General features: G+C 36.5%; 1 non-coding gene across 1 annotated transcript; it reads right to left on the bottom strand.

Annotated features, from left to right (window-relative positions):
• Nucleotides 1–2,828: 2,828 nt before the first annotated feature.
• LOC148576554 (small nucleolar RNA R71) lies at nt 2,829–2,936 on the bottom strand. The gene has a single exon (XR_015903149.1). It is a non-coding gene; the product is annotated as a small nucleolar RNA R71 (small nucleolar RNA).
• Between the last annotated feature and the right edge of the window lie 4,038 nt (nt 2,937–6,974).

Genomic DNA, 6,974 nt, shown 5'->3' with positions numbered 1-6,974 from the left:
CAAACTCGTGAGTGCTGGGCGTAGTGACAGACGCAAAAGGAGGGTGAACCCTATTCCAGTATGATCGAGAACCTCAGATGATTAGCCGTGCTGTGACAGAGCATTTGGACCATTTTCACAAGAGGATGGGATGTAGCCATTTACCACGGTGATGCCTCCAGATGATTAGCCATGCAGTGACAGCGCATCGGACCATTTTCACAGAGAGGATGAAAAGTAGCCATTGACAACGGTGATGCCCTTACATAAAGCCAGCCATGGAAAGGAGTAAGATTGATTGGATGAAGACAGCAGGAAAGCAGAAGTTCAGAGGAACGAACGCATCTCCATACACTTATCTGAAATTCTCACCAATGATATACATAAGTATTTCTATCTTTATTTTCTGTTTATTTATTATTTATTTTCGAAAACTCCATAATCAATTATTATCCGCCTGACTGAGATTTACAAGATGACCATAGCTTGCTTCATACCAACAATCTCCGTGGGATCGACCCTTACTCACGTAAGGTTTTATTACTTGGACGACCCAGTGCACTTGCTGGTTAGTTGTATCGAAGTTGTGAATGAAAAACGATTTATTAAGACGTGCGTACAGAGTTTTTGGCGCCGTTGCCTGAGATCACAATTTAGTGCACCAAGTTTTTGGCGTCGTTGCCGGGGATTGTTCGAGTTTGGACAACTGACGGTTCATCGTGTTGCTCAGATTAGGTAATTTTCTTTTTGTTTTATTTTCAAAAAAAAAATTTTCAAAAAAAAAATTTTCAAAAATCTTTCAAAAATTTCTCATCTGTTTTCGAAAATTATTCTAAAATTTTTTTAAGAATGAATTCTAGTGTTTCATGAAGCATGTTGAAGCCTGACTGGCTGTAAAGCCATGTCTAAATTCATTTGGACTGGGGCTTCCAACCCAACATTATCAAGAGCAAGCTAGTTGTTGCTAATCCACCTGCTGCTGTTCCAGATCCAAAAGATTTACATGCTAAAGCTTGAATGGCTATTAAGCCATGTCTAACCCTCAGATTGGAGCTTTAGAATAAGAGTGCAAGATTCCTGGAATTCATATTAAAAATTTTGGAATTCTTATTTTTCTTTTTCACACTAATTTTCGAAAAATATAAAATAAAAATACAAAAAAATCACAAAATCATAAAAAATCAAAAATATTTTGTGTTTCTTGTTTGAGTCTTGAGTCAATTTCAAGTTTGGTGTCAACTGCATTTTTTCTAAAAATTCTCTGCATTTTTTGAAAATTCATGCATTCATAGTGTTCTTCATGATCTTCAAGTTGTTCTTGATAAACCTTCTTGATTGATCTTCATATTATATTGTTTTGTGTTGTATGGTGTTTTTCATATGCATTCTTGAATTCTTAGTGTCTAAGCATTAAAGATTTCTAAGTTTGGTGTCTTGCATGTTTTCTTTGCATAAAAAATTTTTCAAAAATAAGTTCTTGGTGTTCATCTTGATCTTCAAAGTGTTCTTGGTGCTCATCTTGACATTCATAGCATTCTTACATGCTTTCATCATTTTGATCTAAAAATTTTCATGCATTGAGTCTTTTTCATGTTTTTCTCTTTCATCATTGAAAATTCAAAAAAAAAATATCTTCCCCTTTTTCACTCATAAATTTCAAAAATTTGGATTGACTTTTTTCAAAAAAATTTTAAAAATCTAGTTGTTTTTATGAGTCAAATCAAATTTTCAATTTAAAAATCTTATATTTTTTAAAATCTTTTTCAAAAATCAAATCTTTTTCATTTTTCTTAGTTATTTTCGAAAATTTTAAATATATTTTTCAAAAATCTTTTTCTTATCTTTATCACATAATTTTTAAAAATAACATCATCAATTAATGTTTTGATTCAAAAATTTCAACCTTGTTACTTGCTTATTAAGAAAGATTCAAACTTTAAGTTCTAGAATCATATCTTGTGATTTTTTGTGAATCAAGTCATTAATTATAATTTTAAAAATCAAATCTTTTTCAAAACTAATTTCAATCATATCTTTTCAAAAATATCTTTTTATCTTATCTTTTTCAAAATCATATCTTTTTCAAAAATTTGATTTTAAAATATCTTTTCTAACTTCTTATCTTCTTATCTTTTCAAAATTGATTTTCAAATTTGTTTCAACTAACTAACTAACTTTTTGTTTGTTTCTTATCTTTTTCAAAACTACCTAACTAACCCTCTCTCTCTAATTTTCGAAAATATCTCCCTCTTTTTCAAAAATTCTTTTTAATTAACTAATTGTTTCAAAATTCAATTTTAATTTATTTCTTCTTTTAATTTTCGAAAATCACTAACCATTTTTCAAAAATAATTTTCGAAAATTCTCTTTCTCTCTCATCTCCTTCTATTTATTTATTCATCTACTAACACTTCTCTTCATCTCACATCTCTGCTCTCCTCACCCTTGTGTTTCTTTCCTTACATTACATTCTTTTCTTCTTCTTTTCTTCTACTCACACAGGGACCTCTATACTGTGGTAAAAAGGATCCCTATTATTATTTTTCTGTTCCCTCTTTTTCATATGAGCAGGAGCAAGGACAAGAATATTCTTGTTGAAGCAGAACTGCAAGTTTTATGGACTTCCATCTGAAGATCCTTTTCAGTTCTTAACTGAATTTTTGCAGATCTGTGATACTGTTAAGACTAATGGAGTAGATCCTGAAGTCTACAGGCTCATGCTTTTCCCTTTTACTGTAAGAGACAGAGCTAGAGTGTGGTTGGACTCTCAACCCAAAGATAGCCTGAACTCTTGGGATAAGCTGGTCACGGCTTTCTTAGCCAAGTTCTTTCCTCCTCAAAAGCTGAGCAAGCTTAGAGTGGATGTTCAAACCTTCAGACAGAAAGAAGGTGAATCCCTCTATGAAGCTTGGGAGAGATACAAGCAACTGACCAAAAAGTGTCCTTCTGACATGCTTTCAGAATGGACCATCCTGGATATATTCTATGATGGTCTGTCTGAATTAGCTAAAATGTCATTGGATACTTCTGCAGGTGGATCCATTCACCTAAAGAAAACGCCTGCAGATGCTCAAGAACTCATTGACATGGTTGCTAATAACCAGTTCATGTACACTTCTGAGAGGAATCCTGTGAGTAATGGGACGCCTCAGAAGAAGGGAGTTCTTGAAATTGATACTCTGAATGCCATATTGGCTCAGAATAAAATATTGACTCAGCAAGTCAATATGATTTCTCAGAGTCTGAATGGAATGCAAGCTGCATCCAACAGTACTCAAGAGGCATCTTCTGGAGAAGAAGCTTATGATCCTGAAAACCCTGCAATAGCAGAGGTGAATTACATGGGTGAACCATATGGAAACACCTATAATCCCTCATGGAGAAATCACCCAAATCTCTCATGGAAGGATCAACAAAAGCCTCAACAAGGCTTTAATAATGGTGGAAGAAACAGGTTTAGCAATAGCAAGCCTTTTCCATCATCCACTCAGCAACAGACAGAGAACTCTGAACAAAATACTTCTAATTTAGCAAACTTAGTCTCTGATCTATCTAAGGTCACTGTGAGTTTCATGAATGAAACAAGGTCCTCCATTAGAAATTTGGAAGCACAAGTGGGCCAGCTGAGTAAAAGGACCACTGAAACCCCTCTTAGTACTCTCCCAAGCAATACAGAAGAAAATCCAAAAGGAGAGTGCAAGGCCATTGAAATGACCATCATGGCCGAAACCACAAAAGAGGAGGAGGACGTGAATCCCAGTGAGGAAGACCTCCTGGGACGTCCAGTGATCAACAAGGAGTTTCCTTCTAAGGAACCAAAGGAATCTGACACTCATCTAGAGACCATAGAGATTCCATTGAACCTTCTTACGCCCTTCATGAGCTCTGATGAGTATTCTTCTTCTGAAGAGAATAAGGATGTTACTGAAGAGCAAGTTGCCAAGTTCCTTGGTGCAATCATGAAGCTGAATGCCAATTTATTTGGTAAAGAGACTTGGGGAGATGAACCTCCCCTGTTCACCAATGAACTAAATACATTGGATCAACTGAGATTTCCTCAGAAGAAACAGGATCCTGGAAAGTTCCTAATACCTTGCACCATAGGCACCATGACCTTTGAAAAGGCTCTATGTGATCTGGGGTCAGGAATAAACCTCATGCCACTCTCTGTAATGGAGAAACTGGGAATCTTTGAGGTACAAGCTGCTAAAATCTCATTAGAGATGGCAGACAATTCCAGAAAACAGGCTTATGGACAAGTAGAGGACATATTAGTAAAGGTTGAAGGCCTTTACACCCTTGCTGATTTCATAATCCTAGATAATGGGAAGGATGAGGATGAATCCATCATCCTTGGAAGACCCTTCCTAGCCACAGCAAGAGCTGTGATTGATGTTAACAGAGGTGAACTAGTCTTTCAATTGAATGAGGACTCCCTTGAGTTTAAAACTCAAGGACATCCTTCTGTAAACATGGAAAAGAGGCACAGTAAGCTTCTCTCAAAATAGAGTCAACCAGAGCCCCCACAGTCAAACTCTAAGTTTGGTATTGGGAGGCCACAACTAAACTCTAAGTTTGGTGTTGAACTCCCATATCCAAACTCTAAGTTTGGTGTTGGGGAGTCTCAACAATGCTCTGAACATCTGTGAGGCTCCATGAGAGCCCACTGTCAAGCTATTGACATTAAAGAAGTGCTTGTTAGGAGGCAACCCAATTTTTATTTAATTATATTTTTTATTAGTTATATGTCTTCATAGGTTCATGATCATGTGGAGTCACAAAAATAACTGGAAAAATTGATGAAAAATCAAAAACAGCATTAAAAATAGCACACCCTAGAGGAGGAGTTCACTGGCGTTCAAACGCCAGTAAGGAGCATCTGGCTGGCGTTCAACGCCAGAACAGAGCATGGATCTGGCGCTGAACGCCAGAAACAAGCATAGAACTGGCGTTCAACGCCAGAAACATGCTGCATCTGGGCGTTGAATGCCCAGAACAAGTATCAGTTCGGCGTTTAAACGCCAGAATTGCATGCAAAGGCATTTTACATGCCTAATTGGTGCAGGGATGTAAATCCTTGACACCTCAAGATCTGTGGACCTCACAGGATCATCTCAGAATCTGTGGATCCCACAGAATCCCCACCTTCCCTCCTCATAATCCTAGATTCTTCCACATCTTCTTCTTCATCTATTCTTTCTTCTCTTGCTCGAGGGCGAGCAAAATTCTAAGTTTGGTGTGGTAAAAGCATAAGCTTTTTGTTTTTCCATAACCATTGATGGTACCTAAGGCCAGAGAAACCTCCAAAAAAAAAAGAGAAAAAGAAGAGAAAAGGGAAGACAAAAGCTTCCATAGCTCAGTGGTAGAACATTTGACTGCAAATCAAGAGATCCCTGAGATACCTCTAGGGTACATTTTCCTCCACATAATTATTGGGAGCAACTGAGGATAGAAATACCAAAAATCACTAAGGAGGAGCAACAAAGACAAGGAAGAGACATAGAGGAGCTCAAAAGCACCATTGGTTCTTCAAGAAGAGAAAGACGCCATCCTCACTAAGGTGGACTCATTCCTTAATCTCCTTGTCTATTTATTCCTATTTTTCGATTTTTGAGCTTTATGTTTATTTATATTTGTGTCTTACTACATGATCATTAGTGTCTAAGTGTCTATGCCTTAAAGTAAGTTAATATGAATCCATCACCTCTCTTAAATGAAAAATGTTTTAATTCAAAAGAACAAGAAGTACATGAGTTTCGAATTTATCCTTGAAATTAGTTTAATTATATTGATGTGGTGACAATACTTTTTGTTTTCTGAATAAATGCTTGAACAGTGCATATGTCTTTTGAAGTTGTTGTTTAAGAATGTTAAATATGTTGGCTCTTGAAAGAATGATGACAAGGAAACATGTTATTTGATAATCTGAAAAATCATAAAAATGATTCTTGAAGCAAGAAAAAGCAGCAAAGAACAAAGCTTGCAGAAAAAAAAAGAGAAAAAAAATAGAAAGAAAAAGCACGCAGAAAAAGTCAAAAGCTCTTAAAACCAAAAGGCAAGAGCAAAAAGCCAATAGCCCTTAAAACCAAAAGGCAAGGGTAATAAAAAGGATCCCAAGGCTTTGAGCATCAGTGGATAGGAGGGCCTAAAGGAATAAAATCCTGGCCTAAGCGGCTAAACCAAGCTGTCCCTAACCATGTGCTTGTGGCGTGAAGGTGTCAAGTGAAAACTTTGAGACTGAGCGGTTAAAGTCAAGGTCCAAAGCAAAAGAAGAGTGTGCTTAAGAACCCTGGACACCTCTAATTGGGGACTTTAGCAAAGCTGAGTCACAATCTGAAAAGGTTCACCCAGTTATGTGTCTGTGGCATTTATGTATCCGGTGGTAATACTGGAAAACAAAGTGCCTAGGGCCACGGCCAAGACTCATAAAGTAGCTGTGTTCAAGAATCAACATACTGAACTAGGAGAATCAATAACACTATCTGAACTCTGAGTTCCTATAGATGCCAATCATTCTGAACTTCAATGGATAAAGCGAGATGCCAAAACTATTCAAGAGGCAAAAAGCTACAAGTCCCGCTCATCTGATTGGAGCTATGTTTCATTGATAGTTTGGAATTTATAGTATATTCTCTTCTTTTTATCCTATTTGATTTTCAGTTGCTTGGGGACAAGCAACAGTTTAAGTTTGGTGTTGTGATGAGCGGATAATTTATACGCTTTTTGGCATTGTTTTTAGTATGTTTTTAGTAGGATCTAGTTACTTTTAGGGATGTTTTTATTAGTTTTTATGCTAAATTCACATTTATGGACTTTACTATGAGTTTGTGTATTTTTCTATGATTTCAGGTATTTTCTGGCTGAAATTGAGGGACTTGAGCAAAAATCAGATTCAGAGGTAGATGAAGGACTGCTGATGTTGTTGGATTCTGACCTCCCTGCACTCAAAGTGGATTTTCTGGAGCTACAGATCTCAAAATGGCACGCTTCCAATT

This window comes from Arachis ipaensis, chromosome B1 (assembly GCF_059453495.1).
Source record: "Arachis ipaensis isolate K30076 ecotype BB chromosome B1, ASM5945349v1, whole genome shotgun sequence".
NCBI lineage: Eukaryota > Viridiplantae > Streptophyta > Magnoliopsida > Fabales > Fabaceae > Arachis > Arachis ipaensis.
The sequence above is the reverse complement of the archived record's forward strand: the minus strand, read 5'-3'. Positions and strand labels throughout refer to the sequence as shown.